At 42.5% G+C, this 22,599-nt stretch overlaps 1 protein-coding gene across 2 annotated transcripts in view; it reads right to left on the reverse strand.

Moving 5' to 3' along the window:
- Positions 1 to 22,599, reverse strand: part of ZDHHC8 (zinc finger DHHC-type palmitoyltransferase 8) — a 111,778-nt gene that overhangs the window by 26,115 nt on the left and 63,064 nt on the right. The window lies entirely within an intron of this gene.

The raw sequence follows: 22,599 nt of genomic DNA on the forward strand, positions 1-22,599 counted from the left end.
CTTCACCAAATAAAAAGCAGTGTGCATTCGCTCAGCCATTCGCAACCTCTGAACACCACACCAAATGTACTTCTCCTCTCTGCAGGAGGAGGTTTGGTGTTACAGGGGCACTGAGGAGAAAAATCAGATCAATCTCATGACACTTGCAAATATAAATAAGGAACAATGTGGGTCAAAGTATGTAATTGAAAAAAAGACCCCTCACTGAGTTGCTCCTTAGATTTCCACATGTCTTGACAGCCAAGGACTCTTCCAAGGCTGCCGAACAGGCAGGCATTCAGCAATGCCTGCTGCCATTAGCATAAATCATACACTGGCTCATGTATTCTGGTATTTTGCCTGCATTACATCTACAGCTGGATCTGATTGTCTGCCAACCTGAAGGAGAAAACAACAGCAAGCAGCCTTCTTCCATGAATTTGCACCAACAGGCTGTTTTGAACAGCTGAGAATGGTGCTACTGACCTTGAAGGGACACTGTCAAACGTGCTCTTATGGCCACTGTTGGAAGGGCACCACATTTTCTTCTCCCATTTCTTTGTGGGCAGGCAAAAAGAGATTGTTTTGCACTCCCCCACCTCTTCACAGCTGGGCTTTTAACACTGCACTGCTGCAAACTGCTTTTAAAAGGACCTTTCCTTGTGTGTGCTTCACTTAGCCTAGCCTGGATTGAGGAAAAGATGAAAAAGTCCTACCCAGGACTGAATGAACTCTAAAGCATTGAGCAAGACACATCTGTGGCCAGGGCCAAACCTCCAGGCTGACTAAAGGAGAAGTTAAATCAGCCAAAGACAGCTTGACTCCATGAGGTACCCTAAGAACCTTATTCTTCACAAAAGGAGGCATTTCAACAAGTAGCAAGGTCATACTGACTTGCTGCCTTGCTCAGTTTGCCTCAGAGCAGCTGCTGACGACTAAAAACCAAAGCAAGGCACAAACTTCTCACTTGCCAGGAAAGGTGCTGCAGTGACCTTGCAAAGCAGGCTGCAGGCCTGTCACTAACAACAGTTTCTGCCACATCCTTTGGAGGAGAGCAAAATAAATCCTGAAGTAAGCAGTTATAAAATCAATTCTACTCAGGGAAGAGTTCTTCCCTCTAAATTATAGTAAAATTAGATTCAGTAATGTGCATGACTGACTTAATTTCTTCCCATGAAGAAACTGCCTACACAGAAAAAGATTCTGAAGTTACCCATTGCTTGTCAAGCATGGAGGAGAGATGTCCTTGGCAGTAAAGTCACGTAGGCTGGCAAATCAAGGGACAGGAAACCCTTTCTTACAGATAACTAGTTACTCTGAACAAGATTATAATGAGAGAGATTGTCTCAGATGATTAATGTAAGCATTTTTTAAGATTCTCATTTGTGATTTACTTTGTCATGTTCCAAACAAATATATCAAAATATTAGGAAGAATTTTAGCCATAAGATAAACTGCACAGCTCATTTAATGGGTAAACAGTGTATCTGAAAAGCCTTCACGGAAGTTGAAATAAAGGATAGAGTGAGTCACTGTACATACTAGCCACAAGGTCAGTTCACAATCCTTCCATTTCTTCTTCCCAGAATTGTTATGCAGCATCACAGATTACATAAAATTAGATGGGACAAAAGGGGCCTCATTTGTAAACTAGACTGGCCAATAAAAACAGATGTGGAGATCAAGTCCTGGTTCATAACAGTAAAAAGGTCTGAAAAAGAAAATTAAATTTCCAATAGGATTCACCAAAGTGATGCAGCCTCCCTGTCCCCTTCCACTAATGCACACATAATTTTTGGCAAAATAACAGAAATTCTAATCTGGGCCTAGCAGGTTGTTTTATTACTAATCCATCATGCAAAAGCCTGGCTTCTGCCCCTCTGCCTCAAGGAGAAAGCTGCAGAAATGTTGAAGCAGGACCTGTAGTGAGTTTCTTTTTACTTTGTGCATATCATCTCTCCAGGAGATCTGGTTCCAGCAACAATTATGCCTATTATTGGGGCAAATCTAGCTGAACTTTTCCTTTGCTTTTTCCTAGCAGGAGTTGTTGTGAATCCAGACAAACAGCACATAGGATTTTAAAGCTTTCCTTGGCTGGTGAATCCAAAATTTCAAGAGGCTACAGTTTTGTGTCTTCAACTCATCTCACAGTGGAATTATATAGCAGGAATGGTACCACAACTTTTATAGGGCTATATGAATCAAGTAGAGCCAGGAGCAGTGTATAATCCCCTACTGGAGCACCACCAGATTTTTTTTCTGAGAGAAAGTAATTGTACAATGTGTGTCTTATTCCAAGTTAATTTGGATCTCTCACTTGAACCAGAAGACCTGAAGGGTAATGTTGCTATTGCTGCAGGTACTAGCCATACTGCATCAAGAACTGCTCCAAAGAGAAACTTTCCTTGGCTTTGTTTACTGTGGAGGTTCAGAGCCAGCACACGCCACCATGGCACACTAGAGATAATTATGGATCTCAAATTCTTCAGAACGAACCACACAATTACACAGGCAGCATTTCCCTCATAATTATACTTCTCTGACATAGAGTGATTCTGTTCATAACTCAGTGGAGAGTAATTCAGGGCGACAGATTTAATCTCATTTATCCTATTTGCTCTTGAAACCCTATCCTAATAAAATGGAAAGTTAAAAAGATTAACAAATAGGATCACACAACTTGCTAGGTGTCAGATAGACTTAGCATGATCAGCTGCCTATCTCTGCTAAATTAAACAACAAATAATCCTTTCTGCTTTTTTGCCTGGTGCTTTGTAGCAAGACATGTTTGTGTCTTATAATTATAGTTCACCTATAATTAAGTAATTGAATGGGACATTTTTCTTGAATCTTGCTCTAAATTAAGATTTGGTGTTTTTCATTAAAACATGCTTAGAGAGGCAGTAGGCCACAGAGAATGGACCCTTGGATTTCAAGAACCAGGTTTTAGTCTTGGCTCTGACATTGGCTCACAGAACCACCTGCTCTCCCTGGCCACCCCAGTTACATATTTTGCAACTGAGACCAAACTCAGACCAAACTGAGACCACCTTCCCCACAGCAGGGCAGAGTTTGAAAGTCTTAAAGCATCTCTGTTAGGGTCAGGCTGTTGCCGTGGCGTTCACGTCCCAGAAGGCAGCTCTGGGCACCCACCAGCCTCCCCTGAATGGGGCAGGGTGAGGATCCTGCTGCTGGGCCATGCTGTGAGGATGGGTCTGTGATTTACTCAGCAAACAAGGCCAGTGGTTCATTTTAAAGCCTGCATGGAGCACCACAAGCACATGCAAGCACATGTCTGGAGGCCAGAGACAGGGAGCAGAAAAAGGGCCAGGAGGCTACAACTCTTCCCTTTCTTGAAGCTGCTTGTGCAGTGCACAGAGATGTGGGAACCTCAAGAGATGGGCATCCAAGCTTTGGATACTTATCCACACCTAATATGAAGACTCTCAAGGATTGTCTAATTGGTTGTTCAGCTACACCTAATATTTGATCTGAGATTACCACACATTCTTCCCCTCAGCCTCAAACAGATGGCTGATGCACAACAAAACAATTTATTTCTTCAAAATCACAAGGCATGGGGTTATAACATGGAAAAGAAAGCACTTCTTAGCTCAAATGTACTTCTGCCCTGAATTACAGTGGTAAAAGACTAATGTGAAATAGCTGATTCAGTGCATGCAAGTAGAAGCAGCTCAGTGAAGTAGGGACTAATTAGATAAGAGGGATCAACAAGCAAACATAATTTGACTAAGCACAAGTACTAATTTCACTGGAAACTTTCAAATGATGTCCAAAGACTGTAGAAGCCCGACCCTGATTCCTCTCCAAGACTTTCTAGCCAAACCCTGACTGTTAGGAACATGTTCGCACTGTAAAATCCATATAAACAATTTCTAATCATCTGACCAAAGATTTAACATTTCTAACATCAACTCTGGGAGCTGGACCCAACATCCTGGGCTGCCCAAAAAGCTGCTCTATCCTGTAAGGCACAACAGTCAGGATGGCTGAGAGGACACACCAGAGGAGGGACAGGTCCACAGGGGTGAAAGTCTGCCTCAACCAGCACTGCACCAGCTGGAACATAAATGAAAGGGCTGTCAACTGACTGATTCTGAACACCCACACTGCAGAAGGATATGGAATTGGATGCAAAATTGTACCTTAAAGCCCATTCCACCAGTTTGTATGTGGGACAGAGAAGGTGCAAGACAGCATTCTGAAGGCTGTGCATGGCCCAGTGTGCACCACAGAGCAGAGAAGGGCAGAGCTCTCTTAGTCTTTAGCAGTGTTAATCTAACACATTTCTCACACTTCCCAGTCTGGGTGAGATTTTTCTATTTATATGCTTTTTCCTACCCTGAAATTACAGAAAAGTACCTTTCTGGAATAGTAACAGAAGAAAAAAAAATTGCTCATTTTCCATTTTTTGTCACTATCAAAGACAGCATGAAGATTATTGTACATCTAAAAATATTTTCCAAGGTGCTGAGACATCTGTAGGTTTAACAAGGCATCACTGGAAACAGTTAGGAGAGAATTTATGTGAGTGTCATAACCAATGTGAAACAGAACAGCAGGTCTTGTGAAAATAGCAGGAGGTTCTGGACTGCCAGGTTCTTTGCTCAGCTCTGCACATCAGATTTTGATAAGTGAACTAATTTCTGCACCATATCTTACTCATTGGCAAGACTGCAGATAATACATTGTTGCCATAGCACTATATTCTCACTGTGAGTATGGCAGTTGTACTGACAGAAAGTGATATCAAAGTAAAGGATAACAAATCCAAATGTTACCAAAGAATGGGAAAAGGACAAGTAAATACTGGAAAATTTATTACTGAAAGGCAGTAAATTATGAGAGCTGAGTGCTACACAGAACAGCTCATGCTGGTGATAAATAGGAGCTACCAAAACATCTACCCTGAGTTTTCAGGTGCAGTTATCCATCAGAAAAGGCAAAAAAATCACCCCAAATCCCACCACCAAAACCCTCATGAATTTAATGAGTCCCTTCCTCATTGAAATAGAGACAAACACTAGAGATAGAGGTTCAAATCCATCACCTGCTTAACTGTGTTTAATTATTCACAAGAAATGTGCCAGGCTGGAATTCACTCAGGTTTAACAAGAGCTGATGGGGTTTCAGTGAACTTTCCATTACACTCTGGACTCTATCCAAAGGCTAGTGGTTCATGTCTGGCAACGTACAGATCAGAGGAGCTGAATCAATTAAAAAGTCAACTTGAGATGTAATGGTCCTTGGTGAAAAATCTTACCCGGGCTATACATCATCCCCAAAGTAAAATACAATCTACCTTTTTCACAAAGCTGCCTGAAAGCTCTGGATCATGTTTCCTTCCTGCCTTTTTAAACAGTCTCCAAGTATCTGAGAAAAGACAGTATTGTCATGTGAACTGATGTGGGAGAAACATACAGAAGAAACAAAAATACCAATAACCCAATCTGAGTGAGACCACCGCAGGGCTAAACTCACCCAGGTTCAGAAGCTCTCCAGCCATCCCAGACCTATTGCCCAAGCACAGGCTGACCCTGCAGCCAGTGGGCAGGACGTCCTGTGTGAGCTGTGACACTGTGTGACTACATCGTGTGCACAGCGAGCAGACAGCCCTGGGCTGGGCTGGACTCAGTGCTCACGCCTTGCAGAGATGCTCTCTGCACACTCAGTAGCTGCTGTGAGCCCAGGAAAGCACCCCCAACTGTGGCCAAGCCATGGGCTACTGCCAGGAGCTGCACTCGCACACTGCTCAGAGCAGGGCTTGGGCAGGCAGGGCTGGGCTCACCTGCAAATACAAAGCAACCCAACAAAATCCTGCTCTGCACACTGTTTTGAAATCTGCACTGTCCTGCAGGGAGTTAAGGACCTATTCAGTCAGTTTGCACTTACTGACATACATGAAGGCCCAGGACAGAGGTTTTGATGTATTTGTAAAGGAATATGCTGTAATAGTGCAGCAGCACTTGCACACTGATCCGGGGTATAGACAGGCTGAATTTCAGAGGGCACAATAACATTTTTGTATGAGGAGAAGGATAATGCTCACAGCAAAGTGAGGCAGTAGGTCTTCGTGGCACTTCAAGTGTCTAATGGGCTGTGAGCAGCGTCACTCCAAGCAGCAGTGAATGCTCTGGTGCCTCAGGAAAGGAGCCAATTGCCAGTGCTTGGGCAAATCAGGGCAGATTCTGGTGTGGGTACACAGGGTGAGCACACAGATCCAGAGACAAACACCTTTTGTTTGCTTTCTCAGTCCTGGACTTTGCAAAGCCTAAAATGCCACACAAGCTGGAAGAGGCAAGGACAAGTGTAATCCAGGGCTTCTCAGATGTGCATCAACCTTTTATCAGTGCCACGCTGGGCAGCTGGAAATGAACCCTGATTTTTCCAGCAGCCAGTAAGAGAGCTGAGTGTATGGGCTGTGTTTGGGTCATGGCAGAAGAGAAAAGCAATAAGGACTCACTGCAAAATAACCACAGCAGGAGAGACACTATTGCCCTGTCACACTAAAAGTTTTAAACCCACTTGGTTAGAAAAAGAAGGAACTGCTACCTAGTAACATTCCTTTGCAGCTCTGCCTGCATATGCCTGGCCACCAGCATCGCTGCACTCCAACAGCTAAGTGACTTCCAGCCCATTCCAAAGGTCACATAAGCGAATCATCAAGCCATGGAAACCTTGCTAAATGGGCAGTCAGAGAATTATCTCCAAAAGATGCTGTATGAACCAATAATTCATAACACAGCAGAGTTCTCAGCGCATGTGGCTGCAATGCCCTCTGTGCTCCCATGGGCACCACTTCCAGCAATAATCACAGTCCAGCTGCCCAGGCCAGTGTCCAGGGAGGTCAGAAGATACTTCAGTATCTGAAAGGGATACACACCCTACACATGCCAAGTTTTTCTGAGCATTTAAGACACCATGTGGAATGCAAACTTGTGCTTCTAATTCGTAAACATCAGAACTATGAAATGAATGTCACACTGACTACAGCAGTGCTAAAAAGAGACAGCCCCTCATCCTGAGTCCACCAGAGCCCCATTTCCCTGAGTAACAGAGAACACAGTTTATTTGGTCCCCACCAGTGACTCTTGTGACCTTCCACGCCTCACAGCAATCAGTAACACAAGTTTTTGTTGGATTGCATTTGCCAGATCCCAAAATGGAAAAAAAAGCACAGGATAGCTCCTCCCTGGCTGAAGGCTGTTCCTCCTGTTTCTCTATTGTCTTCATCCTTGTCAATACACGCATGAATCCAGCAATGTGGAAAGCTGAGGTGGGCTGCTCCTACAGAGTTGCTTTATAAAACAAGTTTAAATTATCAGCAGTCTAATTCAGACACACTTGAGGTGATCCCAGCTACTGGCACACAAGGATTTGTACACGTGCTCACTGTATTACCCAACCACATACTGGCAGAACTTCTAGTACACATTCAGTGTTTGAATTTGTAAGGTAGTGGTGTAGTGGAAACAAGGCAGCTCATTCTAAGTATGTGGTGATGAGAGAGAGAAAAACAGGTAAAGAAATCTTATGATATAAGGAGGGAGGTGGTGACATCAGTGAAAAGACAGTCTGTATTACCCTTGTCAAAAAGTTAATTTGATTTTTTAGATATTCCTTTTCCACATGAGCTCAGTAGAAAGAAATTAAACTTCACAAGATACCATCCCTTTACAGCTACTGGAGCAATTACCTAACTAAAAGACAGCATCTATTACATTAAAGTATGTGCCACTTAAATTAACAATGAGCCAATATGCATAAGAAACGTTCAGTGTGAGCTCTGAACTCTGTGATCATGTCCTCGGTGGATTAGCAGAGAACAGGGTAACATGATGTGCTTTCAAAGATGCAGGGAAAAAGAAGAAAAGCAGGGTACACCAGCAGAGACAGCCCAGGTGTCTGAGGTTGATCCTGGGCAGGCTGGGTGTCCTGGTGCAGTCACAGGGCTGCATCAGGGAGTGAGCTGCCCTGTTAAAACACTGCACTGAGAAGAGCTGGAGGGGCTGCTTGGGGGAGTGGACACTACCAGGGAATATCTCACTGGAGGATCTCATCTACCACACGTGCCACTCCTCCATGAACTGGCAGTGAGATGCCAGCCAGCCCTGTCAGGGATGTTGCATGACCGGAGTGGGAAGGACAGGACGGAGCATCCACTGCAGGTGAGATTTGACACTGCCTCCACGACTCAGGTGTTTGGCAGGGCACATAGAGCAATGTACCAAATATACCAATGTACCCAGTACCCCCAGCTGGCTCTGACAGATCTGCCAGCTGCTCTTTGCAGTACTGGGGCACTACAGAGACTTGGACAAAGGATGGGCAGGAAAATGCTGTGAGGTTGGTGATAACAGTTAAATTTCTTCTATGACTGGAAAACACTGTTCAGGAAATTTACAACTAATTGAGACCAGAAGTTCTTGCAGACTTGTCTGGATCTTGTACTGCCTTTGAAATCTGGAAACAATACCTGTCCATGGCCCGAATAACATGCTTCAGAGCTGCTCCACAAGGTCTTTCATCTATGCGATTGCTTGCCTATGCAGGGAAAGGAAGCCAGTTCCAATCTGAACGCCCTTGTTGCAAGATTTCTAGACACATGGTGCAGCAAAATTACTGCAACTATTGCAAGGTTCCCCTGAGTGAACCAAAATAATTAGGAACTTCATATTTTATAGAAGAGATGAACAAGACAAAGAGATAGAGGCACCTCTATTGCAAACAGATACAGAAGATAGGGTAGAAAGTGTAAACATTATCATATTTCAAGTACTGGAGCAAATATATAATAATAAAACAAAAGCCTCTCTTAGAATCCCGTCTTTAATTTCCCTCTGGAATATCCTCCTGAAAGGGTTTTATGGAAACCTGAACTGGAGCATGACATTTATATACCTCATTCTCACTACACTGAAACAGAACATTCGCATAGGAGGTAGAAAGGGGCCCTAATCTATTAAGATTTTACACAGGCAATAAAAAAATCAAAATTATTTTATCTGATTTAAGAAAAGAAAAATATAAGAGACCTTCATGTTTCAACATATAAAACTTTGCATTTGGAAAAAACATGCTCCTGTGGCCACCTGCTTTGGGATGTTTCACTCCTCAAGCCACCAGCTGGTACCAGTCACCTTTTGAAACTGGACATCAGAGGAGAATCATCAGTGATTCAGCCTGTTTTGGCAACACCTTTAATCATAAACTGAAACAGACCGAACAGCTATGGCCAAGGTAACAGAACAGACCAGGACACACCATCCCATTCAGCCCCCTGCTACCACAGACACCACGTGCACCACTTCTGGCCGTGCACTGTTCTGAAATCCAGCAACATTTTTTTATATCCCACATCTCTTCCCTGCGGAGTGGATGCCAGCAACAGCAGGGCAGAACTGGGGTCCTCCCAAACTGCTTCCCAGCCCATTTCTGCTGGAGGACTGGGACTGTTTTGGGGCACGAGGACAGAGCTGAAAAATCCTCATTTCTTCCAGCAGAGGGTAGTGGGACACACAAGCCTGCAAGCAAATGTGTAAGATTATATTGCAAGCAAGAGATACACACAGTTCAAACAAAACCAAGGGTGCAAAACCAGAACTCCAGTGCCTAACCCAGTGGGAATGTTCCTCCATTTGCATTCATCAAATGAAGACACACATCAAACTCAGCTTGTTCTCATTATCTCCACCCTTCCCCAGTAACATCATCTTCATTCCCTTTTCTAATTTTGGGAAGGACACCCCCAGGCAGCAGCAGAGTCAAAAGAGCCTTTTTCTAAACATCTCTACTAGAAATCTGCCTGCTCTTTCTCTCTGTGGAACTATTCTCCTTTCCTTGGATCTCCTCGACTTTCAGGCTCTGTTTCATCTTCTCTCCCTCTCATCATCCTGTTCTAAATCAATGACTGAGCAGTCCCACACGTCCTCCTGCAGCAGAGGAACGTGGTGCAGTTGCTGCTTTAATCTGGGCGTGTGGCAACTCAAAGGCATTGTCAGGTGCCTCCACAGGCCTGGAAGCCCATGGGCAGAGCTGCACACAGATTTCCCAGGCTCAGAGCAAAGGTGACACATGCAGAGGACTTGTGGCTGTTCCCATGCATTCTCTCAACAGATACCAAGGAGAATCACTAAGGGAGAAGAACAGTCACAGTCTTCTCAAACTATTAAATCACTGTCCCAAGACTCCCCTGCCTGCACATCAGTGACTGAAACATCTCCACTTACCACCTAAAAGGATTAGGGCAGGCTTCTGGAGGCAGCTTCTCCTGCAGAGAAAATCTTATTACAGAACCCATCAAAAACCAAAATGCTTTTGGGGAGCAATAAAAACCTAAAGCAGACCATAGTGACTGTCACATTAACAGTAATTTTTTTATTTAAATGATGAAACCTAGCAGCATCACCACCTTAGGTCTAAGTGTTTCTGTCAGCGTGGACAAAATATAAAGCAAGTCTTCCAATATTTGTGCTGGTGCACAGGTATTCAATTCAGGCTGACAGAAAACAAAACTACTTTCTTAGAAAACATCCTCTGAGGTGATAGCATCTTAATTACAGAGAGAGGGACATGGGATTCAGCACGGTATATAGATTTGTTTCTTGCCAATTCCACTCCAAAGTGCACAAGGTGAGGATTCTCCCAGCAGCCACAAAGGTGGGGGGAAGTGTCACTGCTTTACTTTTGTATTATTGACTACACCCCCAAACCCAGAACTTTTAAAGACAGAAGAGTAGCTTGCTCACACAATGCAGTGGACACAGGGTAGCTGTTTTCCCTACTAACACCTCACTGTTCACTAAAAGCCCATGGGGTTTGTCATTTTGGGGTGTGTTTCTTTGGAAGAATCACAGAGTCACCAGAAAAGGTACAATTATGCACTGGATGTGATGAACTAAAACTCGTCCAACTCAGTGGCCATAATACAGGAACATAAGCCAATTACAATTACCTGAGATGCATTAACAAAGCTTAATACTCCCAAGTCAAAATGGGACAATTAGCAGCTCCTGTACCAAAATAGAAGACTATGGAAATGACAATTGTGCCACCATCTGCTAACAATACACAATAGGCAAACCAATCCAGGGAAGGAAACGAAAAGAAAAATAAAAAAAGTTTCTTGATGAAACTTGTTCCCATTTCCAAGAATCAAAGTGAATATTCAGCTTAAACATTACACTTTCCAGATTCCCAGCTGGGACCAGAATGAGGAGTGTCAAGCACCTTATGATTTAACTGTTGAGAAATTTCCAGGCCAAATTTTCAAGCAAGAGGTCTGGATACAGATCTGAACTGTGGGATGTTTTGTCTGTGGAGTTCTGTCCTTGCTTCCAGTGGCAATAGCTTGCATTAGTACGTGTACTTTTTCAATACCCAGTGGCTCCTGAACTTTGTTAAGTTCTTAATTCATGCTTTTTCCCCTTGATTTAATTTAAAGCATAGGGACCATCATTCTGCTTTTCAGAAAAAAATGAACATTTACTTCTTGCTGAACAGCTGTCACAATGTAATGAAAATAATTCACTGTTCAGTTTGTCTGAATGAGTCCCTTATCCCTCCTGTCCTTTCTTCCTTGAATATTTCTTTAAAGTCATAAACCACCAGCAAACTAGTTTTGGCTTATACTAGAAAAGTTTCTTTAACTCTGGGATGCCTTACTGCCCTTCACATTCCTCTTCAACAGCAGATGAGTCTGCCATAATAGACAGGGGAAATGTGGAGCTGCACATCACAGAACAGCCACAGAGACATAAGCAAAGCTTGCAAAGATAAAACTGCCATCATCTCCTTTGACTGGGGGGAGAAAATAAAAAAAGGAAGTGAGAGTAATCAGAAAATCTAAGCACAGAGCTGCAATTCATATTCTGCGGAAAACTTTGAAGAAAACTTGTAATTTCTCAAATTGTACTACAGAGCACCTCATTCCACAGGGCAAGAACAAGGTAGAAATGAACCATGTTCTGGGAAGTTAAATCCCTGAAGTACCCTTTGGTGAATACGAAAAGCAATTTCTTTTCCAGAGCTAGAAGAGTGGCTTTTTTATGTTTTAATTCCAGGATGCACATTTGAGTCCTCCAAATAATATTTTTCTCACTCACCCACTGGGCTAAAAACAGAGTCTTGTTTATTCACCTGAAGAAGCATAGTCAGGTAGTTTGAGTGACCTGGTTGAGGGTTATTTTTTCTACCACTTTGTTTATATATTCCACAATTCAGCATTTTTTTTTTCCTCTGGAAACACCTTGCCTTTAACATTAATTCAGCAATTTTGGGAAGTCTTCCATTTAAAACAATACAAAAATATGTCAATATAAAAATTAACTGGAAAGTGTTATAGCCTATCTCAAGAGAAGTTCACCAAGTAGGGACACAGATTTACCAAAAGAATGGCTGAAATTAGTGACTCTCAGCAACAGACTAATACACCCTTAAACAAGAGATTTACACTGCTGCAGGTTGGGCGTGGAGATGCAGATGAGGAGGGCCCATCCCCTTCCTCATCTTCTATCACAACAGCCCTCCCAAAGCTTCTCACTGGTGATATTAATTCTCTGTCATGCTTACAGGCCTGCTTCCACACTCTACAGAGAGGAAAAGAGCCTTTTACATTGTTTATTCCTTGGGCATGAGTGACACACTCATTTTATCAGCTCTTCAACATCTGCTGTTCAACGTTAAACAGACATATCAGCAGGTTTTATATTTTTTTACAATACCAGCTCCATCAAGCCATTGACAAATTAACAAATCTGCTTGCTTTTCATGGTGCTTTGCTTTGATTTTTTGTAATTAAACAAAAGATTGTTTGGATCCTGCCTTTTCCCTCAAAATGGAACACTGCCATACAGCAGTTTAACTCTGCATTTACCTTCTAAATCATCATATTCTCTCTTCTCCCTCCCCATGACAGCTGAAGGCAAACCACAGTCCCTGGGACATCTGGAGGTTGTGGTTTGACTGCATCCCTTCCTGCCATGAACAAAAGCAATCAGCTTTGCTGAATTAATAATTATTTAGGAATTGTTAGTATTTCTGAATTGCAAAACTCCATGATTGCAAAGGCTGTAGAGAACACAGCCCTCCTTCAAAAGGTTATTAAAAAGAAGATAAAAGCTCCATGTTAGTTGTCTTAACTGTGCAAGATGAGAAAATCCATCTGCCTTGTTTATTCACTAACCGCTATGCAGCAGCTCCTTTGGTATTCCTTGCTTCTCTCAAATTCACGTAACCATGGCTTAGTTGCCCAGGGACATTTTGTGGATGTTGGAAAAAAATAAAGGCTAGAGAGAGAATAATATGGTTATGCTAAAGATATAGTAAACACAGCCAGCAAGAAAATGCAAGTATCCTCATTCTGAATAGGAACAGATGCCAAGACAGCAGAACCCTGCCTTGAACTGGACATGTTTTCAATTATTCACAATTTGTGCCAGCAAAACAAAAAAGGGGTTAAAGTGAATTCAGAACATGCTAATAGATGTAGAAAAAGCAAGAGCCTGTCCAGAGGGTGTGCTCCCACTGGAGCCCCTGTGCCAGTGCTCCAGACGCTGAGGGGCCGCTCGGCATCCGTGCAGTTAAACCATCTTGGCAAAGCTGCACCCTTCGGAAAAGTCAACCTGGGTGTGCACTTCTGGCAGAAGGGCTGCCTGGGCAGAGGGGAGGAGCAGGCAAGGAGAACAGATTCCCTTTCTACCAGGATTTTGTTTCCTACGTGTTTGATTCAACTCCGAGCCCTCGCCTGCACTAACACACAGGTGTTGAATTGTTCAAATTACATACGGTCTTGTGTTGCTCATTTACAACAGCACAGCCAGTAACAAAGAAAAGAACTTAAAAGTGCTCAGCGCCCTTCAAACAGGAAGAAAGCCCGTGGTGACAGGCTAGAGAACGCATGACTGGTTTTTCCACCACCCCATGATGCACACACGCCACATGGAGTTCGGGAAGCTCCAGAAAACTCTGCACGCAGGCTCACAGTTGTCTGCAAGAGAGTTAAACCTCCAGCTCCCCTGCCCCGAGTTAGGAGTACAAAGCACGAAAAGCAGAACCTCTCTGGAACATCTCTCAAATTGTTGTAATTTCCCATCTGTCTTCAGCTTGGATGACTCTGCCAGGTCCACAGGGGACCATTTACAGCATTCGTTTTGGATTAAGGGTTCCTACACTGTGACTCAGGAGCCAGAGTAAAAGACCTGCAGCTGCCTCACAGGGCCATGTCAAATGGTGAAAGTGCCAGTCCCAAGGGGCTCTGCTAGTGTGTCCTAAGCGAGGTAAAATCCAGCAGCTACCACCTGATCTCAAATATTAGGAACCAATGACTGTGTCAAGTTGATTTGCAGACTGATAAAAGTGTGAATGATTTGTTGGATAACCTCCATCAGAAAGGACAGGGTTTGTTCAGGCTTTTTTTTTAACTAGCAAAGTTGTTGGCTGAACCAATCCAACTCATTTTTTTCTACTAGTGAAATCTATTGTTTGCCATTTGCTTTTGTGTTGAAAACTACTTCTACCACCACACCTTGCTTTGTGTGCAAACAATATTACAAAACAGTTGTGTTTGGCTTGACACCTAGACTAACTGCAGTGCAACTTCACTGAAGTTCACAAAGACAAACAGGCATAAGAAAAGCATCTCCTGGATCAAAAAATGTTTTCAGAAACAACACATTCATTTGCTCATTATTTCTCTGGAAACTTCTGAGTTTTGGATATTTCTGGATTTTTCAGTAGGCACAAAGTCCTTTCTCTAGTGAATAGGAAAAACATGTTTTACATTTGTCTTTTATGATGGCATTTTCTAGATACTCAGTGAAAGCCAACACTACAATACTGTATTATTGGACCTACCCCTCAATTTTCAGTTGCCATACAGTCACATTTTAGCCAAGCAGTGTTGTTGTCTCCAGTGCTATATGGACTTTCCTGTACTATAAAACTCACAAGTGGAGGCCAGGCTGTGAGAGTCACCTTGAAATGTTTTGCTCCTTAAACATCCCATCTCTGCAGAGTGGATACACCCTCACAAGTGGATGCTGCCAGCCGGTATTGGGTAATTAACTGCAGTCTGGTAGAAAAATTGTATTAGCACAGCCAAGCCTCATATCAATCTACCAGGTCAGTGCAAATCTGCAATGCAGATGCAGAAGCCTATTTAGTCAGTTTGCTTAAGTATTTTAATTTCAATAACTGAAGTAACTCTACCAGTTCGCTGCTCAGCATCTTCCACACTGAGGCAAATTCTGCAAATTTGACCTTAACTCTTGGTCACTGAGTGCTCGGTGTTGAAATACCCCTGTTTGAAACAGGGACAGTGGTCGTGCCTGCAGTGTGTGCAGACTGCTCAGAGACTGACACACACCAACTAAATAAGCATAAAGAAACACAGTGCTGTGGGTATTATAACCATTAAGTGCTCCCTCATCTCCCACCACTACAGATATGTTAGAGGAAAATGGGTCAAGGAAACTTCAACTTTCAGATACTTCCAGTTATGCCCTATCTCAATGTGGCTGAAAACTCTGGCCCCTCAAAGCTTTGGTAACCACTTGCTGCAACTCCACTGTGTCAGGCTCCAGGTCCACTCCATATTCATATATAAGCCAATTATAATGCGGACTTTGCAATTCATTGATAATATAAAACAGACTAAGAGACTAACACGTCTACCTAAGTATGCAGGAAGACAATTTTCCCCGGGTATAAGTGCATCCCTTCCTTCTGATCAAGGATCTGACAGGAACAGGACTGTAGTACAAGTACAGGAACCAAAAAACTACCTGCCAGCACAGCTGGAACTGAGCAACAACAGCTGGAGCCAGCCTTGACCCTGGTCAAAAGGACAGACAGAAGCCTCAAATCCTTCCCTTCTAGAGAAGAAGGGCAGCAGCACTGTCACCAACATCTTGCTGCACCAGCTGGCCCTGTCTACAGAGCAGCACACGGAAAGGAAAGCAGGACTTCTACAGCTTTCCCTAAAACATGCATTTGCATCAAGGAGTGAACTAGTTAAACCACTGTTCCATGCCAGCTGATAAATTCTGTCCAGAAACCAAGTAAGCATTTTGAAAAAGGTTTGATTACAGCTGCCTGGGGGCCTGGCAAGATGCAGGAAACTTATGTGACCCACTTATATTGCTCATCAGAAGCCTCTTCCTAGCAGACGGTGAGATGGTGCATGAGGACAGCCAGAGAAACTTCAGGGGAAAGCTCTGCACAGAAATATTCTGCAGTTAGCTGTCTCTGACGTTCATTACCATCACCATGTAGCATCACAACTCTTTTGGGCTTTTGACTACCAAGGATACTAAAGCTTCCTCATGCAATTCCTCTAACTTTTGATTTGAACTTGTTTCCTTCAGTGGAGCTTTCTCTTAACTCTGAAAAACTCTGCATACTAATAATGTGTCAGGAATACTCCCTGTGCATAAAGAATTTACATACTATGCAGCAAGAAACTTCTACAATTGTTTACTTCTGACCAGAAAGAAGGCTCAGAAAGAAGTCCCTGATGGCTTGTAAGTGGCAGCAATGGTAAAGTAGGAGTAAAATGCTGCAGCCATGAAAGAGAAAAATAATCTAGTTGAATCATGAAGTAGATGCTTGGAACATATGTCAAGGCCAGATCAAAACAGCCAATTGTTGCTATTATCTACTTAATCTTCTGTTGTGTGGAAAAGGGAGTTAGGAAATTCTTTTCAGCCAACGCGTCTGTCTAAGCCAATGCCCAAGGCAAATAATGCTCTAAACAATAAGGTATTTTGTTCAACTCTGCAATAAATATTAAATTTGCAAAGACAGCTGTTTGGTGGCTGTCTCCTCCTGCAATTTCCAGTCAATGCTTCATATTTACATAAATGGATAACCATACATAATCCCCCCACCCTCAAGTCTCAGCTCCTTGAGAGAGAAGGCAAAAGGGTAGAAATTGGGGCTTAGAAGTTTAATCCTTGAAACAAAAAATACACTGCTTCCTTGAGAGCTGCCACATGGTGTCTGTTTGAAAAAGTGACATTTGTGGATTTTTACTTTAAAGTTATTGAAATCTTTTCACAAGATTATCAAGCACAGAACAGTTTCATTACAGAAGGATCTCTAGCAGAAGAAGGAATTGACAGGAGCAGCTCCTGTAGCATGGGAACTCAGAACAACCACAGGTCAGGGCAGCAATCTTTAACCTTTGTTTTCAGGGGAGCCTGACCTTGACAAATTACCAGCAGCATCTGACTGTACCATGAAGTGGTCCCTGATCTTTTAGCAGCTGTATTATTCATACAGTAGATTAACATTATTGTTTGCCCTACCTATTGATTGTGAAAAGCTAATAAATCAACTTTGGCTGAAAAAAGTACATGCAAATCCATGCTATGATGCTGAAGATATTGGCACAACAAGTCAAATCAACCCAGAAACCTTAATCGAAAGGGACACTACCCTGAAAGTACACTTACCTTCCTCTAAACTCAGTAAAGTTCTATCATCTGGACAGGAGTATAGAAGTTTTAAAATACTTAATAACCCTCAAAATGCAAGGTTCTGGAAGCTCACAACTCTTTGCCAGGCAGTTATCCATTCTTGCACTCACACCAAACTCTACTAAACTTTCCATTCCAAGACCACCGGAGTCCCTGGAATGAAGATGACTGAACATGGTTGTTTGCAGATACAGGAGCAGACAGACAGAGCCTCTCCACCATAAGCATTCCCACCCATGACCAGATTTCTGCATGATGGCTCAGAACATCGGGGATGCTCACTGCTGAAAACTCTGAGAATAAAGAAGTTTTGAATTTAACACCATCCTTCTGAAAAAAAAAGTATTTTTTTTTCTGTATGATTCAATGCAAGGCACAAGTCCTTGTGTTCAGTGGGATGAGTACAAATCTTTAACTTGATTTGGATCCTCTGCCATTTCCTTCTAAAAGCTAACTTGCATATGGCCACACTAAGGCTAAAATAAATACATTCTAATGTAACCACAGACCATCCATGGACTGAATCTACAGCACAAAAACTCAGGTGTCTGACATGCTCCTGAAACTGCAGATGCTTGAAATGTTAAAGGAGGAAAAGCACGTGAGCCCCAGTATAGCTCTTATACCCAGGTGCATCTTGCTTCCCCTTCCCTCCTTCTTCACCAGGCACATGGCCCATGCATTGACAAGAGTGTTTTCCCAGTTTGGTTTCCTGGGAGTCTCTACTGGCTGCACATCAAGCCAAATGTTCACTTTGCTATGAACATAGCCAGGGGGCTTAGAGATGCTCGCCAACCCTTGTTCAACCAGTGTTTCTGTTTTACAACATGTCATGCTTGGTGATATTGAAAGGAAAAGCCAATAAAAGGAAAAATTAATCTTGTGATTAAACAAAACACTTTGGATTGCTGGCTGCTGACACTGGCACCAAGCCACCTTCTTCGAGGACAGAACAGAACCTGTCTGCTGTCTTCACCAACAAAAGGATTTTTACAAAATAAGGGTGTCTTGCTATGAATGATCAAAATGAGCAGCTTGGCAAAAGGACCTGGCCAATCCTCAATTACAGCTTTGTTCTACCCACACTTAAAGATGGTATTGCCCAGTTCCAGAATGAGATTATATGATCCTGCTCTTGCAGAATTTCTGCATGCCATATAAGTCACATCTAAAATCACAAAATACAGAATTTATAGTAAGAGAATAAGAGTTTGGAAATTTGTTTTTAAGGTAGTTGTATGTGTCAATGCAGTGTACAGTTTGGAAATCTGAATCCTCAGGGCTTGCTAAGCACCTGCTCCCTCAAAAGCAGGCTTATGTGCAATTGAAAGATTTGTGCTGGCCCTTTGGAAAGGGATTAATTCCTTTTCAACTGTGCATATTTGCATAAGGTACTGTGCTAGTTATGCGTAAATTGTAGTTTTTGTCATCAGTTATACAATGTTCATTTTTATTCTGACAAATGCTAAAGTTTAATTTAAACACTGCTTAGTAGGTCTCAGGGAAATTCAGAAATGCATATATACTTACTTAATGAAATAAAAAGAGCTCATAAGCACAGTCAAATCAGAACATACTTCTGAGTGGCTTCTCACCATTGCTGTGCTAGAGGAATAGGACAGAAACTTCATACTATAAACAGCAGGGGCTGGGTCTGTTATTTGTAAATGGAACCCAATCCCCTTCCAGTCCTGCTCTCCCTATTTCCACACATTCTTCAGTTAACCATAAAATCTCATCACTTTATACATTAATATTCTCTTAAAGTTGAACAGCACAAGCACTGGACAGTCCTTCCTGGTCCAAAAGCTAATCCAAAGCAGGGCAATGAAGCTGGTGAAGGGTCTAGAGCTCAAGTCCTATGAGGAGTGGCTGAGGGAATTTGAGTTGTTTAGCCTCAGGAGGAAAGGAGGCTGAGAGGAGATCCTCAAGAAGAGGAAATGCCCTCAAGTTGCACCAGGGGAGGTTTAGGTTGGCTATTAGAAAACATTTCTTCATGGAAAGGGTTGTCAAACTTTGGAACAGGCTGCCCAGGACAGTGGCTGAGTCAGCATCCCTAGAGGCTTTTAAAAGCATAGATGTGGCACTCAGGGACATGGTTTAGTGGTGACTTGGCACTGCTGGGTTAACAGCTGGACTCAATGAGCTGAAAGATCTTCCCAAATTCTATGATCTATGTTTCTATCTACGTCAAATCACGAGTGACCAATTAACACCACTACTAAAACCATCAACACCACCTTCACACAAAAGCATTTAAACTGTGATTAAATCCAACCCCCAAACACTGTACGACCTCTCACTTTTTATTTCAATACGGTTGCTGATGTTACAGTGTACCCATTAGTCCTGGCAGCACCAAGGCCCTTCAGTGGATCAGTGATGAATGTCACTTCTTATAATCCAGCTTTCTAAAAACCAGTTCCATCCAGCAGTACACATCTGTCTCCCAACAAATGTGATGACAGAGTTGCTTCCCAGTAATAAATGGTAAAGATACCACTGCTTCCTGAAACAAATACTATTTCTATGAAAACCTCTCAATTTGTTTTTTTTTATGATCTTCAGCCATTCCTTTACTCATCACAGGGGACACTGGAAAGTGTTACTGAGAGGCAAGTTTATGAAGACATAAATAATTCAATCAGAAGAAACTTTTGACCAAATCTTTGATGATGAATAGCAAAATATCACTTTCTGGAATCAGTGTGTCAAACTTCAAATGGTCGTGGCAGACAAAAATGGTTCTGAGACATAAATCCCATAATCTGACATGGAGTACAACCTGCCTGTGTGCTTCCCCTACTGAAGGAACTGTAAGAAGCTTTTATTCAGCTCACCAGGCAGAAAAAATCATGTGTCAGTAGAAAAGTTGTGCTACCTAATGCTATGAATCTATAAAGGTGATGAATAGCCCAAATGTTGATGCAGCTGGTGAGAAGATGCTGTCAGATCATTAAGCACAGCCAGGTGATTTGTCAGTGTTCAAAGACGCAGAATTTCCTATCTTCCACTTCCTCCCTCGGGCTCCTTGCACATGCACACATCCTCCAAAGCGATCTTTCATTACAGCCTGAAAATCATATTTTATCTCCTCTTCACCCTACTCACAAATCTGCCAGGTTTCCAGGGATGATTTTCAGCTCATTCTCTCCTTTCTGAGGGAGGCTGGGTCTGAGCACAAACCTTTATTAGCAAGTTTAGGCTAACACACTGCACCATGATTATCATGTCTACTGTTCTAAGGAAATTCTTTGCTGCTGCAGTAGCTGAATGCATGTGGGCTTTTTTTCCCCCTCTCTTGTGGCTATCGACAATAAGTACTGCTGATGTGTGCTTTTCACAGAGCAGCAGATTGATGTCAGATTAATTCTAAAACCTATTTTATCAGATTAGTTTGATTAGCTTGGATTTCACATCTGTTCTGTAAGATACACTAAAAATCTCTCTCCAGTTTAACTTCTGGGAGAAAAAGCAGTGAATTCACAAATGTATCCTAACAGAGACATAAAACTCCTCCTAAAGGAAAACCCAGAAGTGAGAGGCACCAAGGCAATGACAAATGGAAGGAGTAAAAGCACAGATAAGCATGAGGAAAGCTCCTCCATTAACACTCTACCATGACCACTTTGTTAAGCAGCATTGCAAGATCACACTGAACTTTTTTACTTATGTAAGCAGTCCTGCTTGGGCTAGAATGACTGAGCAACCTGGCAGGGATGTTCATGGTTTAGTCCCACAGACACAGGTAATTGGAGCATTCTTCATGTTGCTCACAGGGTGGATGCTCTTCTGACTTAACCATAATGCTGTAACTGAGACATCTCACTGGAGACAAGAGGAACAGACACAAATACAATGTGAGAAAAGGATCTTCAAAAACACTATACAGAGCAAGTATTTTTCACACTTGTGCAACTAAGATAATTTCTACTGGAAAAATCCACACCTGCTGCAGGCTAATATTTTGCATGTAGTGAACATAAACCTGAACGTGGAGGTTTCAACTGTGACACACAGAAAAACAGACACCTTTACATTCTCAAAGCAAGCAAACTTTTGACTGGCTAGGGGAGAGTTGGAGACACAGGAACCTCATGTTTTGGTCTCAACTGACTGCCTTCCTGTAACTCAGCAGCAGCTCTGCACTGCATTAATCTTACTTTGCAAATGCTCCACAACATGGACTGGCTGGCCTTCAGGACAGTAAAAAAAAAACTCAAGTGGAAACTGCTTGTGTTTGCTCAACACTTCATTTTCAGGCCACTTGTCTTCTTGGTATTAACAATGCCATGGCAATTCTACTGTAGAACAAATTCCTTATAAATATGGATTTCCAAAACTGAAATGTGTAGGTAATAAAAACAGCAGAGACACAAACCCACAAGTAGGATCACGTTTAAGACTGGTTGCAAAATGTGACTTGACTGGCAACTCTTCTTAACATCTTTATAAATTTCATGTATAAGAAATATGCATTTAGACAAAACAGCAAATGACAAAAGTAGCATTTAAAGACTCAAATGAATGCAAGTCGCAGAAATGTAAATAGAATATTTTATTATTGCACTACATTTTCAGGCTGCATAAGTAAGTGTACATATATTGGTGGCTGTACTAAGTCACTGTGACAACTATGACTTTATTGTGGCAACAAAATGCCAAGAAATCCCCGGAGATTTAGCAATATTTTCTGACACCACAATCCTGCAGCTATCTCCACAAGCAATTACATGAAAATGCTGCACTGCCTCCTGCTACATTCCAGAGAGCTGTATCAGGCAATTCAGCCTGCCCAAGAAAAACACTGACGATGTACAGCCAGTGACTGACAGCTGCCAATCAGCTCTAACCCACCACGACCTCCTGAAATGGTTCAGATAGGCTGGCAAGAGAAATACTACATTGCATTACCCCTCAGATGTCAAGAACATCTTCCAAACAGGTTAGTCTTCCTGAAAAGGAAACCTATATTCTTCAAGGGGTAATAAAATAGAGTTGTGGAAGATGCCAGGTTGTTTTGCACTTTCTATGCCAACCCTCCCTGCCACCCTCACCACAGAGAGAGAACTGGGCTATGCTTTGGGGAGCGTGGCAGCAGCCACCAAGAATATCCAAAGGG

This window comes from Corvus cornix, chromosome 15 (genome assembly GCF_000738735.6).
Source record: "Corvus cornix cornix isolate S_Up_H32 chromosome 15, ASM73873v5, whole genome shotgun sequence".
NCBI classification, from domain to species: Eukaryota; Metazoa; Chordata; class Aves; order Passeriformes; family Corvidae; genus Corvus; species Corvus cornix.